Here is a 14,671-nt window from a genome sequence, read left to right as displayed (position 1 = left end):
AATTTTAAGTAATCTGTTCCAGGTTTGCTTTGCCATCCAGCTTCACTGATGAAAGTGTATTCTCTCCAGCCTTGGAGAGCTTTAATAAATCAGGCTCAGTGTAATACTTCCACATATACCACAGACAACATCGGTGCATGAAGAGAGAAATTATTAATATACCCACCTGGGCACTGCAGCTTTTGTTATCAGCTGTCTGTAAGAATAAAGTTAGACATCTAATGAACTTAATACCAAATATCAACTTGTACATGTATTACAATTCCTCCTGAAGAAGCAGCATTACCAATGGCTGTGAAACGCGTTGAGGAACTAAAACACAGTCCTGCTATTTGGCCCATAGGAGTGTACACTATTGTTCAATATCCACTATAACGTTTCCTATGTATGTCCCTGTTTTAAATAAAACAAAGTTTATTTAAAATAAAATTAAATTAAACTTTGTAAACAAAGTGATGATGTTTTAGGATATTTGTTGATTGATAGAACCTCTTTTGGTGCCTAAAAAGCCCCAATGATTCCATAGATTTTTGTACCATTTCCTACCTTTATGATACAGTATATCCATTACACATCAATCAGGAATGCCCTATTATCTAATTTGCGTTGCATTTGAGGTTTACATTGAATTTAAAGTCAGTTTCCTAGTGGACTATCTCTAGGGATCAAAGCAATGCCAATCGCACATTTAAAGCAGAGCTTCAGACAAAATGCTTATTACACTGTTAAGAGGCAAACATTTCCCATTCTACTTGCCAAAGGATTTGTAACTCTTCATTGTGATTTGAACGTTTGCCGCAATGCACAACCAGGACTTTCAGTTGCATCTTGGCTTGGTGTTGTTGCTTTTTGGACCATCTTCTATCTAATTGCAGATATTTAATAATCTTGATAACTCAGGGAAAGTAATACAAATTACTATTTAGTCCATTTGTGCAGATTCTTGCATTTCTCTCTTCTAACGAAAGCTCTGTTTGTTTTACCGTGTTGTTAATCTTCTAGGGAGTGGAGTATGCAGCCAGAACTCTTTTTAATTAAATATTATATTTATATTAGTAAGTACACAAATAATGTCAGTGTAGATTTACATTTACTCAATGTTAGGGCAAACGTACAATATCAGAGTGCACTCAAATATTTACAGGCATTAATGCACACATAAACATGTCACACATGAGCAGTGTCAGGCTAGGCATGCACAAACAGTATCAGGGCAGATATACACGAATAGTGTAAGGCTACATACACACGAGCAATAATTGTCATTGGAAAGGATCTTTCATGATCCTTTCCAACATTTGCATGATGCATGAACATACATACATTCTGCTCTATAGGGAGGGGAGGGGGAGAACGACAGAGCGGCACCCTGCTGCGCTCTCTCCCTCTTCATTTCTATTAGGATCGTTTGTTGTCCATCGTCCGTGGATTCGCCAGGACGGTCATAACGAGCGCTGTACACACGGCAGATTCTCGTCCAATATCGGCCCTGAGCCGAATATCGGACGAGAACCATTGCACATGTGTACGTAGCCTTGGGGGAAAACATGTACAGCTTTGGTGATCCCTGTACTATTATAGCCATACTTCCTGGTTTCAGTTCACATGACTATGCTACGTTATTATCTGTGGATTCTCCATGGTTGTGATGCCCATTTGGCACCATAGCTGTGCACCTTTGTCACAGCCATATTGTTACACTGTCACCCTCCACCAAAACCGGATTTAAATCTCAGGTGCTTATAGGCAAAGAAAGGCTCATGCTCCAAACGTTCTCTTTTAGCGGAAGTGGAACTAAAGTTTTGGATGGGTAGTGAGCTTCTGCCATGATCACCAAGATGGCACAGTGTTCAGGAACATACTTACCCGTGCGCTGCCACCCTGCATCCTTAAAGGCAACATCTCTGTCGCCGGCTTTGCAGTGAACTTCCAAGAGGATGGCCATTGAAGATGTAACTTCTGCGCGTGTGCAAGACTTACATTGCGCCAGCAGCTGGCTCTGTGAGCCTAAACAAAAAGCCACAGGGGCCAGGCAGTGCATGCTGGGCATTCATGGCAGGTGCGCCAGGGAAATGATTGATTTCTCCCAGGTATTGATCGTTGATCTGGTTAGCACTGTGCACCTATTGTCCAGCCTTGTTTTTGCCCGGTTGATGACACCCACACTGCTATGACTATCAACAGCAGGGAAAGGCATAGAATTGGCAAAGAATTAATATTTTTTATTAATGTTTAACTGATACAGTGGGCCTGATTTATTAAAGCTCTCCAGAACTGCAGAATATACACATGCATCTGTGAATCTGGGCGATCCAGCAAGCCTGGTATGGATCTGTTCCAGGATTGAAAACCTTTGCTAACAAATAGCAAATAAGATGTAACTTCTGCGCGTGTGCAAGACTTACATTGCGCCAGCAGCTGGCTCTGTGAGCCTAAACAAAAAGCCACAGGGGCCAGGCAGTGCATGAAGTATATTTCTTATTCTTATATATATATATATATATATATATATATATATATATATATATATGTATATATATATATATAATTAGGTTGACAATGAAAAATCCGGCAACCTTTGGATCCGAGGTGCACCGGATTTTGGAAAATTCCAGATTTTTTTAAAAGTTATACACTGGGAGTCTTCCTCTCCCCTCACCCGCGGACTTCTGGCACAAATCTAGGGAGCAGGCAGCAGGGACATCTCAATGTGTATTTAGTTTAGCAAGCAAATAAAAAAAACAGCTGTTTCTGGAGAACAGCGCCATCATAACATAAGTGGCCAAACAGTGTACTACAGTCCCTGTATTGAAAATTTGATCTGAAATTCATGCCAGGAAACTGAAGGAACCGGATTATCGATGGCCGGAGTTTCGATTGTCAACCTGTATATTTTAAGGAGCAGTATCGATCATGTTCCATGGTGCCAGTGTGGCACCAAAATAGATCCCATCCTTAACAAAGCTACCAGATTTCTGTGGCACCATCACAAATGCAGCACATTGAGCTCAGAGCAGAGCTGCTAGGAACATATCTACTGTTTCAAATGCCCCTCACGTTTCCGAATCCTTACTGTTTTTACACTGGAGTTTTACAAATCAGTATTTAAAGAGGAACTAAACTCAAAAGTTCCCCATATAAACAAAAATACACTTACCTTCAAGCCCGCAGGGCAGTCTGATCCATCTGGAGGTGTCTTCCATCGGGTCCCACGTCGTCCCTGCATCCATCTTCGAGCCAGCACTCCGGGCGCCGCCATCTTCTCCTCTTCTTCCGGGTTCTTGTTCCTACGTCACCCAGCCCAGGCGCAAGATTGGGTGACGTAGGTGGGAAAAAAACTTGCGCATGCCTGAGATGCTTGGGCATGCGCAATAGGTGCACCCAAGAGCCTCCCGGGGTGTGTGACGTAGGTATTCCAGGAGGCTTTGCGCTCCCATTGCGCTCCCAATCATTCTCAATCACCTAGAACAGGGATCTGCAAAGTTTTATGGCCACTAGGCCATTTATGGGGTGAGCGGGAGCACACTAGGCCGGACCTGCCCTAATGGCTCCACTCACCAGCAGGGAATGCCCCCTGAAGTGAAATCCCTCTCCTCCATATGCGTGGCAGAGGAGAGGGATTTCCCCTCAGGGAGCTTTCTCTATTTACCGCGGCGGCGGAAGTATCAAAGGAACTTGCCACGGTAAATAGGGGAGCAACTGCAAGGGGGCAGCACTGGAGCTCCAGTAGTTCCTAACGCCCCCTGGCCGGGGGGCGTTAGGCCGGAACGAACTACCAGCTAGGCCGTATCTGGCCTAAAGGCCGGAGTTTGCTGACCCCTGGACTAGAGGATAGAGAATTAGGGTGCGGTGCTGCACCTTTTTTTTTTTTAAAAAAAAGAAGGGTGTTGCATTTAAAAAACAAACAAACAACAGAATTTTTACTCTACATAAAAAGGTTGTCTATCCTTTTATTTAAAGTGAAATTTCTGATTTTAGGTACGCTTTAAGCTCCACGCTTATTAAAACACACCATTCCATTTTTCTCCGTTGCTGGAGCCGTCACTCTTTGCCAGCACGTTATATTCATTTCTTTTTGCACACGTGGAGTTTTTGCTTATATAAAACCTGTTTTTATATATTTTCCAAGGCCTGGAAGTTTTGGTGTGTTTAATGAGTCCTCTCTTTGGCACATTCTTAGCATTTTCATGCGGTTGCTATAGCACTCTGGCCTGCTGCTGAACGAGGAGGTGCTGCATGCGAGGAATAGGCAGAATGGAGCCTTCTGGTAATAGTGGGGTGTCAGTGTCTGTATCAGTGGTGTGATATAAACTGAGATCAGTGTCTCCGCTTATCACACAGTTATTTCACTTTCTTTATATAACACAAATGGAAGGGAATAAAACACACAGTGTCACTCCATTTAGGGATTGCTGCCATTCCTGTGCATTTAGTTTATAATGTGATTTTTTGGGGGTATGGGATCCCATCATATGGGTCATTATTGATGCCAATCTGTAAATGTTTGCTCTGCTAGTGATATAAAAGCAAACACTGCTTTCCAAGGCAAATGTTATATTACATTTATTTTGACCACACAATACATATACTGTAACAACATTGTTACAGCATTATTTCCTTGTGACCACATGAGTAATTCTTTGTTCAGAATGGCCATTAGGTTCGGTGAGGTTACTGCTTCTTAACCACTGCCTTGGGGGAGACGATACATGTAGCTTTTACCTGCGGCAGCTACGTAGAAAACGAATTTAGCTGTCGTGTGTTGTTGCGTTGGTAATGATATACACTGTCATATGAGTAGGTATAGTCCAGCTTTTATCTAATATTGTACATATAAGACAGTTTCACTTTTTGGACTGTCATTTATTTTTGCATTAGTATTGGTGGCCTAGTGGTCAGGCGGCAGCTTTCCGAGCACCTACTGCCGCCTGACCCATCCTGACCACTACACCACCACGAGTACACAAAAATTAAAAGAAACTTTCCTATATGCATACATTTTCCCTACAAAAGTTGGAGTATACTTACTCATATGAGAATGCATACCAATACTAATCCAAGTACATAGGAATAAAATGCAGATTTCATACAATTTACCGCTGTGCTTAAACGGATGTTATAAGCAAAAACCATTATAAAAATTGTTAAGAGTCCGAAACTGTCTTATATGTACAATACTTCAGATAAAAGCTGGACCATACTCCTATGGGAGGATATATCATTACTAACACAACAACACACAACAGCCCTATATGAACACACAACAGTTTACCCCTCACCCTATATGAAGATTATACTACAGATTATACATGTTTATCAGTAAGGTATAAATGAATGCTCCAAACAGTAAACATCAATACCAATAAACTTGTTCAACCAGCCAAGCAGAAGTTATTTTACTTTGTTATCTGTGATCAATTGTTAACAAATTCAAAGTTTCGCAATCCCCTGAAGAAGCTCAGTCGGGCAAAACGCATCGGGAATTAAACGATAACATAACAAGTAAAACGATAACATACTGTAAGAACCAATTAGCACTATTAGATGAAGAAGACCCCCCCTCTGTATGAATGTAATACAGTTGGAATAGGAGTCGACCAATGGTTTAACATAAAATTGTATAATCTCAATATACCAATTGTATTAAATAATTTTTGTACTTTTAATATATAGAGCCAAAAGAAAATATTTTTTCTCTTCCTTGGTACACAAATAAATCTATTGTAGCAGTGAGACGTATAAATGTGGCCCTTTAAGAACCCGCACGGCAGTGCAAATGTTGGAGCGGCTGGTAAGGTGGGGAGCCACTGAGGATTGTTAAATCTCCATGCAGGTCTGCACCAGCCTTTATTTGGACCTGTAATAATATTGTTACATTGTTACAACATGAATGAGGTTGACCAGTCGCAGGCTCAGCTGCACTTCCAACCTCCTCTATTCAACTGAATGGGAGCAGTTGGGAAGCACTTTATGCAGGTACGTGTGGTGTGATTGCAGATGATTGTGGCCATGCTTGCTAAAATTTTTATTAGCGCCAACATATTACGCAGCGCTGTACATTAAATAGGGGTCCTAAATGACAGACAGATACAGATAGTGACACAGGAGGAGGAGAGGACCCTGCCCCGAAGAGCTTACAATCTAGGAGGTGGGGGAAGTATAACACAACAGGAGGGGGGATAAGGAGTGGTGGGTGAGGGTTTAGGAGACAGAAGTTTGAAAAGATGTTTTTTTTAAATGTGCAGAAAGTAGGAGCAAGCTGAATGCTAAATGCAACATGTTGCTTCTGCCCACCCTTAGGTGTCCATCCGCTTTCATCGATTTGTAGGCAATTGCCTTCAGCTGCAACTCAGGACGGTTGGACAGTAGGTGAAAGTGGTTGCATTCACCCGCATGACCTAGAGGTTGTTTTTGGGTTCAGATAAACAATCCACTTTTTTTATTTTACCAAGCAAAACCTTCCAGACCATTTTAATATCTTTCAGTGGAACATGCCTGCTTAATATGAATTAAATGATCATTTGTAGTATCTATTGAATGCGCAAGGGCAGGAAAAAAGGGTGACAACTGGGAAACTGGGATAGATGGATGGAAAGATACGTTGTCAACCCATAACAGAAAATACTGGAAAAAAAAAATTTTTCACAGCAGGATCACCAGGGAGTATTTAAATTACATTAAAAACCATAATAAAGCTGATATAAAATACTTTAGTCTTTATTTTAATGTTTTTTATGCAAATCAGCGAGTTCTTTTTAGTTTCAGCTGACGGGGTTTGTCATATAACATATGTACACTTAATATTTGTGTCCGTTTTCTTGTGTTCTTTATAGATTTTCCCATCTGTTTCCTTTTTGCTGATAAAAATATCCTGTTTTTTTGAGTCAATTCTGATTTTAGAAATCACACCAAGGTATTCCACCAGAATTTATCAGGGGGGGGTTGTGGACCATCAAATCACATTTCCCCTTCTTTACCTAACGTGCAAAAAAAAATTACTTTTCTTTTCTTGTTGAAAGCCAATATTATTTTTAAAAAACAGGATTATTATTATTAATAAACAGGATTTATATAGCGCTAACATATTACGCAGCGCTGTACATTAACATGGGGGTAGCAAATGACAAATACAGACAGTGACACAGGAAGAGAGGACCCTGCCCTGAAGAGCTTACAATCTATTGATCTGTGTACCTATCATGCCCAGCGAATCCCGTGCTGTCTTGGCTTTCGTCTTCTTTATTTCTCCATCATCTTCTTTATTTTGGATTCTTTATCTCACACTGATCTTGCATTGCGCATGAGCTTAATCGGGTGACGTGTCTTTCTCCATATGTGATTTTTTAAACGCCAATCTCATTCTGCGCATTGTGAAATTGCGCACTTGTTCTTTTACATTTGAAGAAAGCCCCCCAGATCCCAGGCATAGGCAGAACGAGCAGCCCACAGCCTCTTGGGATATGTGATATAAGCAAGCCAGAAAAAAGGTAAAAAATGTAATTAAACAAAAAATAAAACTTTTTGTAAGAGGGAAAGCAGCCTTTTTCCAAATTATAATGATAGATCTGCATTAAAGCAAGAACACTGTCATTTAAATATATTAGTAAATAGTCATTTTGTGTGCTTTTGCAAACCCAGATATCACCTTGTGAAAGGAGCAGTGACATCATCACCGTGCTGTACATGTGCAGAAAGTCAGAGATGTGGGAGGAGCCAGCAGCTGTTCCTAGTACTAGCTGCATGCAAATAACTAGGAGGAGGGGGCGGGACAAGAACATTGACCCGCCTAGGCGGGAAGAGCATGGTGTTACCAGTGTGATTTAGTCGTAATAAGCATGGCAAAACAGAGCCTGGTATACTTTAATAATATAATATACAAATTTAAATGTGTGAATTTTTTTAAGGCAACAGTAAAAAACCTAATACACTAAATGTCCAAACAAAAAAATTACATATAAGTAGCAAATATAAAATCAGCATAAAAAATAGGTAAAGGGTAATTAGGGTTTATTTGGATCAAATAGGTTAAAAAAACCCCCAAAAACCTTGATTTACCTTTTCTTTCAATTTTAGCAGATTTCCTAGAATTGATGATCGAAGACTTTGTTCTACACCGGAGCCCTAAATGAAAACTTTTGTAACAATGTGTTTGTGAATGGAGCTTGCAAATGGTGATTGCAGGGTTAGTTCGCAGAACAAATGTGATCGATCTGAAACACAGAGCAGGACTTGGATACCTGGAACTGGACATTGGTTGTAATTCTGGACAGGTGCCAATACTATTTCCTGTTCTATAAAATACACAGGAAGTGAGGATAAATCTCACTACTGACTCCTGCCAGTATGAACCCAGCCACTAAGTTTACAATGGAGGCACAGAAATCTTAGTTATTTTCTATTACTTTTCTATTGCAGCAATAACCTGGACACATCAAAGCCCTAATATGCACCATGTGATTATAAAATGTTAAAAATTAACTAGAACTTGACTTTGTTGTGATCTTTGAGGATTGATTACTTCTCATTACAAACAGAGAGGTCAGGAATTCTTTTTTAATTTAATGCACTGTTTGTTCTGAATATGCAAATGTCATCATCCTGTTTATACAGACATAGGTGTAACAGCCATATAGACATTGCCTTCCTCTTCCCACCATGTAACATTTAGGATATTTCAGAGCTGTGGTGAGCTGCAGCGTTCTGTTGTGGGCTCAACCACAGTCTCAACCTCTCCTATTCAAGTGAATAGGAGAGGTTGGGAATCATCTTTGGCTGTGTAATTGTTCTTTGGAGATTTGAGCTGTAGCCACAGCCAATCTAGTTGCCTGTGGTGCCATTTGCCCTTCCCAGCAGCACAGCATCTGTTGGCTGTGTGGCCGGGAGCTGCCAACAACAACTATACTGCTCTAATTGCACGACTAGTACACATTATTTATTGTAATTTTTTCTTTTGCAGAACTATGTGGCTGTAATTTCGTTTCATTGTGTTTTTTTTCAGTAAAGTAAGAGGAGCTCAGCCATGTGTCCAGAATCATCATAACCGATGAGAGCTATATCTGCAGTAGCTGTGGGCTAATATCAGACCGCACGCTCAACATTTCTCCAAATAGCTCCGATTCAGCTGTATGGGAGTTGTTGGGAACTATTTATGTGCATGCTCTTGCGCACTCATTGCAGTTCCTGGATGCAACATTTAGCTCCTGGCCACCCTTCAGCACCCAGCTGCTTCTACTGACTTGTGGGGACACATTCCAGCTGCAGATGTAACGAAAGATACGCTTTCTTTATATTCACCATGCAAAATAATTAATGGAAGACATTAGAGCCTGACAAAGGTTTTGTTATAAATAGGACTTTGTAATAGTTATAAAGAAGTGTATATATTCACCCAAAAAGGGGGGACAGGAGAGGGATTGAGGACCTGGATCTATTACAGAATAATAGCTGAATAATCCACAACCGAGCCCAACAACTCCCATGCTGTCTCGGCTTCTCTCTTCTTTCCAGCACACCCTGTTCCATCAGGCGCCACCATCTTACTACTTCTTTTTTTCCAGGTTCTTCTCCCATCACTCAAACTTGCTATGCGCAGAATTGGGTGACGTGTCATCCTGTAAATAAAAAATAGTGACTTTGGCAGTGTGCATAGGTGAGATTGTCACTTTTTGTATTTTACATTATAGGAGACGCATACCTGATCTGGGCACAGCCCGTAGCCTCCTGGGATATGTGGTGTATGTATGCCATTGTGCTGCAATGATGCAAAAGAAAAAAAATATTTAAAAAAAATTAAAAGAAAAACATCATAAAAAAGGGATCGCTACTTTCTCAATATTGATAAAAATGCAAAAAAAAATGTGACAGGTTAGATGTAACCCAGAAGGTCAAAGACATCATCATGTTTCATTCCCATGTGCAAGGTGTATTCCAAGCGATCTGTCCCTTTAAGAGAGAGCACGAGGACGGCGCGCGTCCCTTTAAGTGCTGGAGTGGGTGGGCGTGTCCGAGCGGTGATGGAAGGGGGCGGGCCTAGATCAGGCAGAGTGGGCGGGGCTAGATCAGGCAGAGTGTACGGAGTGTGAGCGGATCACACGGGGGTCGGAGCTCTCCACTGCTGCACATACAGCACGGTGTCACCCGCCGGGCTGCCCCGCCCTGCACCCACCCCGGGCAAAGCACACACTTCATGTCCGGGTAAGTAACAGCTGAGGAGCTTATAGAAGGGTGCACTCCCTGCCAGCCTGGCATGCTGAGCCTTGTAGTGCCTCAGCTCACCTTCCTCATAGTGCTGATGCAGGGGTGACAATGGATACATTGCATTACATTTGTATCTATATCTAATTATATATTTCCTTATTTTACTTGTTTTAGGGATAAAGAGGAACTACAAGTCTCAGCATACTGTGCTGGGTGAATATTGTTATTATTAATATAAAACAATGAGTATTAAAAATATTTGTTATTGCAAATTGTTACCTATTCAGATCATGTGACACCCAGGGCATGCTGGCAGTTGTAGTTCCCCCGCCTCTTGCTTTATATAATTCTGATTGCATTGTGATTGGCTATATGTCACCATTGTTATATATAATAATCACATTGTCCTATAGCTGTACATTTGGCCATGCTGGGAGTTGTAGTTCCCCTGTGCTTGATGTATATTGGCTATTTGTACAGCGCTGCCTAATATGTTGGTGCTATATAAATACTGTTTATTATTATTAATAATATATGCCATCCTTGTAATATAAATACATAAGCAAATATCGTCCTATAGCTGTACATTTGGTCATGCTGGGAGTTGTAGTTCCCCTGTGCTTGCTGTACATTGGCTATATGCCATCCTTGTATTATATAACCATATGCACATATCGTCCTATAGCTGTACATTTGGCCATGCTGGGCATTGTGGTTCCCCAGATGTATATAATGCCCTTTGCTGTGGAATGTAATTGTTGACTTTTTTCATTCTTTTCCTAAAAATTCCTGAAGGTCCGCATGTTGTACCAGCCTAGCCTGCTGAGACTTGTAGTTCTCCAGAGTGGCATTGCTATTTATTGTCTCATTGCACAGGTAATGACTGTATAACATTTGACATCCCAGCATGATGTGACAGTATATAGATGATGCCATATATTGTCTAGCAGGACATGCTGGGAGTTGTAGTCCCCCAGGGCCATGTGGCAATCATTGCTGTACAATATTGGAGAAATCCCCGTGTCCCTTGAAGCAGCAGAAGTTTATATTTCACATTGCAGCGTGATTTGCAAAGTTTCAATGCTTTGTATTATATTTTATTGTGTCAGCGGAGAAATAAGGATTTGGGTGGCTTTTAGGTCATGCTGGGTATTGTAGTCCTCCAGCTCTTTCACCATGTGTTATCATTGCTGTACATTATTGGAGGAAAACTTGTGTCCAATATGCGCTGCCCCTTGCAGCCATGCCTGCTGAAACTTGTAGTCCCCCTGAGTCTCACCACTTTCTATCACCCTTTATATAATAGAGAGCGATCTATATAATTACTGATGTACAAACGTTTGCAATATATGACACCAAACTGATAATAGCTGTCTATTTGGCTGGCAGAGGCTTGCTGGGTGTTGTAGTTCACCTGCTCTTGTTCTTTAGAATGTATGTACTAATATGTAATTGTGGGAGTCATTAATATTATTATTAAAAGTAATAAACAGGATTTTTTATAGCGCTAACATATTACGCAGCGCTGTACATTAAATTGGGGTTGCAAATTACAGATACAGTGACACATTTATACAGCCGTATATGCTGAGACTTGTGGTTCCGCTGAGGCTCCAGAGTCACATTGCTGTATATAATGCCCATTGCAGCCCTCTTGGCTATAGACCAGCAGTGTAAGCCCTATCACCATTCATTCAGCTGGCTGGGAATGCTGGAACTTGTGGTTCTCCAACTCTTGCTCACCCACCCCTGCTGTATCCAATACATCTACATGAGCAATGTATTAATATTTCCTGCAATATATCAGTTCTGAGCAAAGAAATTATAACATTTTGTCTTAGCATGCTTGGGCACCGTTTGCATATCAGTGCCTCCTGAGACTTGTAGTTCCTCAGAGTCACATGGCTGTGAATATTTCACATTGCGGGGTGATTTGATAAATGACAACATTAAGTACAAAATTTCATTGTATCAGTGAAGAAATAATGTTATAGGTGTCTTTTACTGCATGCTGGGAGTTGTAGTTCCAACCTTTTAAATTGCAACCTCGGAGCTGGATTTCTGTGCCTGCATGGCATGCTGTGTGTAATTATGAGATTTGATTGTTTTAAGCTTCAATGTGCTTTTTAAAGTACTACAAATCACATCATGCACCTCCTGTTAGCATGGTGGACACTGCTGTGACTTGTAGTCCCACAGCCCCGGCGAACCAATATTGCCGCCTGTGCATTGACTTTATAAGGTGCCGCGCTGCCGGACTTTGCATGAGCTGCAAAACTTCAAATACAAGCGCCGCTGTGATATTTCTTCTAATCAGCGCTGTGCCAGGGCATTGGTTGGTGAACTAGAACTCTCAGCATGCCCTGTGGCACTGCAGGCTGGTATTTGTAACAGCGGAGCTGAGCATTGCTCTCTGGCACTGCGGTCCTCTTATTACCCCCCAGGCGGGTGTTAATTCTCATTTACCAGTTTTTATAATGACAGGACGCAGCATCCAGCCTTGGATTCCACCTCGATTGCTGGCGTTTGGCCACGGCGATCAGCCGGTATTATAACATTTTGCTGCAGGCGGCCAATGGCACGCAATGCAAAGTTAAAATCCTCATTTGCAGTTTGTAGTATGGGCTAACAGATGACCAGAAATGCCATTGGAATTAATGGCAAGCGTTTGGGACGGGGAGGGCAGCATTGCATGGCGTCGCATGGTGGAATGCACGGCTGTATTGGAAATACAGGAAATGCTAATCAGTTCTCTGGTTGTGCAAATATAATTGGCGACTATCAAGGGGGCAATTAGGATGATGTTGGGGGGAAATTGGCAAATACAAATGTGTCAAAACTTACGATTGGTGTTTGATGGGTAACAAAACAATGCTGAATTGTGCTTTTGATGTTTTATAAATATATCCACCCCCTACATTGCTTAACCCTGGGTGGTAAGAAATTGTAGTTGGGTGACAGTCCCTGTATTGTGACCCAACTCATCAGTAACAACCCAAAAACAGCCGGGTGGTTACTGCAAACTGCCGGGTGGTGCGCCCAGCTGGAAGAGCCTGGGGAGAACACCGTCCTATACTGCCTGTAGTATACAGTTAGAGGTGCAGGATGTTATTTTTTATCATTATTAAATTCTCTTTATTTCTATATGATTCACAGCTGCCATATGTGTTGCTATCTTCTTTTTTATTATTATTAAACAGGATTTATATAGCGCCAACATATTACGCAGCGCTGTACATTAAATCTTGATCACTAATATATCAATTGCTATTTGATCCATCCGATTGTCATCTGTTGTTCTCTTATCCATTGCCGTCTTGTTAATCTCTGTCCTATCAGATTCTTTACTAGCTTCTCTTTTGATCCTTGATTAATCACTATCTGATCGATCAATATTTTACCTATTGCTATCTGATTGATCAATATTCTATTCATTGCTGTCTATTCAATTTCTGTCTTTTTTATTTCTATCAAATCCATCACTAATTTAACTATCGCTCTCTGATTGATTTATTGATATTTAATCCCTTCTATTGGATCAATCCAGTGTGTCTCAACCAAAGGTTGCTGGGGGTTCCTTGGGCAATGAGCAGTTTGTGCCTCTCAGGTCAGAATAAAGCTGGGTACACACTTACAATAATTATCATTGGAAACGAACGACGCACGACTGATCGTCCAGAAATCGTCAAAAAAAGAAAGTGACCAACGGCGCAAACGAACAAGGATTGGCGGAGAAAATGAACGACTGTCACAGCGGATCTGATTGGCCGACGAACGTTCGCTATCTATCTTTTGTGCAGTCGTTCAGTGATTGTGCATGTTCTGAGCATGTGCGATGAACGAACGCTCTTTACAGATGCTTCACTGTGTCCGTGTGTGTATAAATAAATAAATAAATATATATATATATATATGTGTAAATTTAGATAGATATACTAATAAAGAGGACCTGTCATATTAATAACAGTGTTCTCCCCAGCCCCTTTTAGCTGGGTGCACCACGGGGCACTTTTAAGCAACCACCTGGCTGTTTTTAGTTGGTTATCAATGAGTTGGGTCACAATACCAAGGCTGCCACCCACCTACAATTTCTTGCCACCCGGCTTAAAAAGATTTCTGTGTTGAGCACTGAATATTAAAGAAGACCTGTCATATTAATAATAAAGAATACTGACAGGTCCTCTTTATCATTCATATGACAGGTCCTCTTTATTATTAATAATAATAATTTGGTCAGTTTCCAGCCCTCTTCTCCATCGTGCTCCAGCGTTCCTCTCCATCATGCTCCATCGCCTTTTTCTATTGTGTTCTCCATCTTGTTTCAGCGCTATACGATCGTTCGAAGATATCGTCAATCTTTAATTCGATCCATTTTCAGGTTGATGAACTTGCTCAATATAAATAAGGAGCACCTATTGGAAATGAGCCGATCGTACAACACACCGCAATGTACAGTTGATTAGTTAATATCATT

The sequence above is a fragment of the Pyxicephalus adspersus genome, chromosome 1 (genome assembly GCF_032062135.1).
Source record: "Pyxicephalus adspersus chromosome 1, UCB_Pads_2.0, whole genome shotgun sequence".
NCBI lineage: Eukaryota > Metazoa > Chordata > Amphibia > Anura > Pyxicephalidae > Pyxicephalus > Pyxicephalus adspersus.
The sequence above is the reverse complement of the archived record's forward strand: the minus strand, read 5'-3'. Positions refer to the sequence as shown.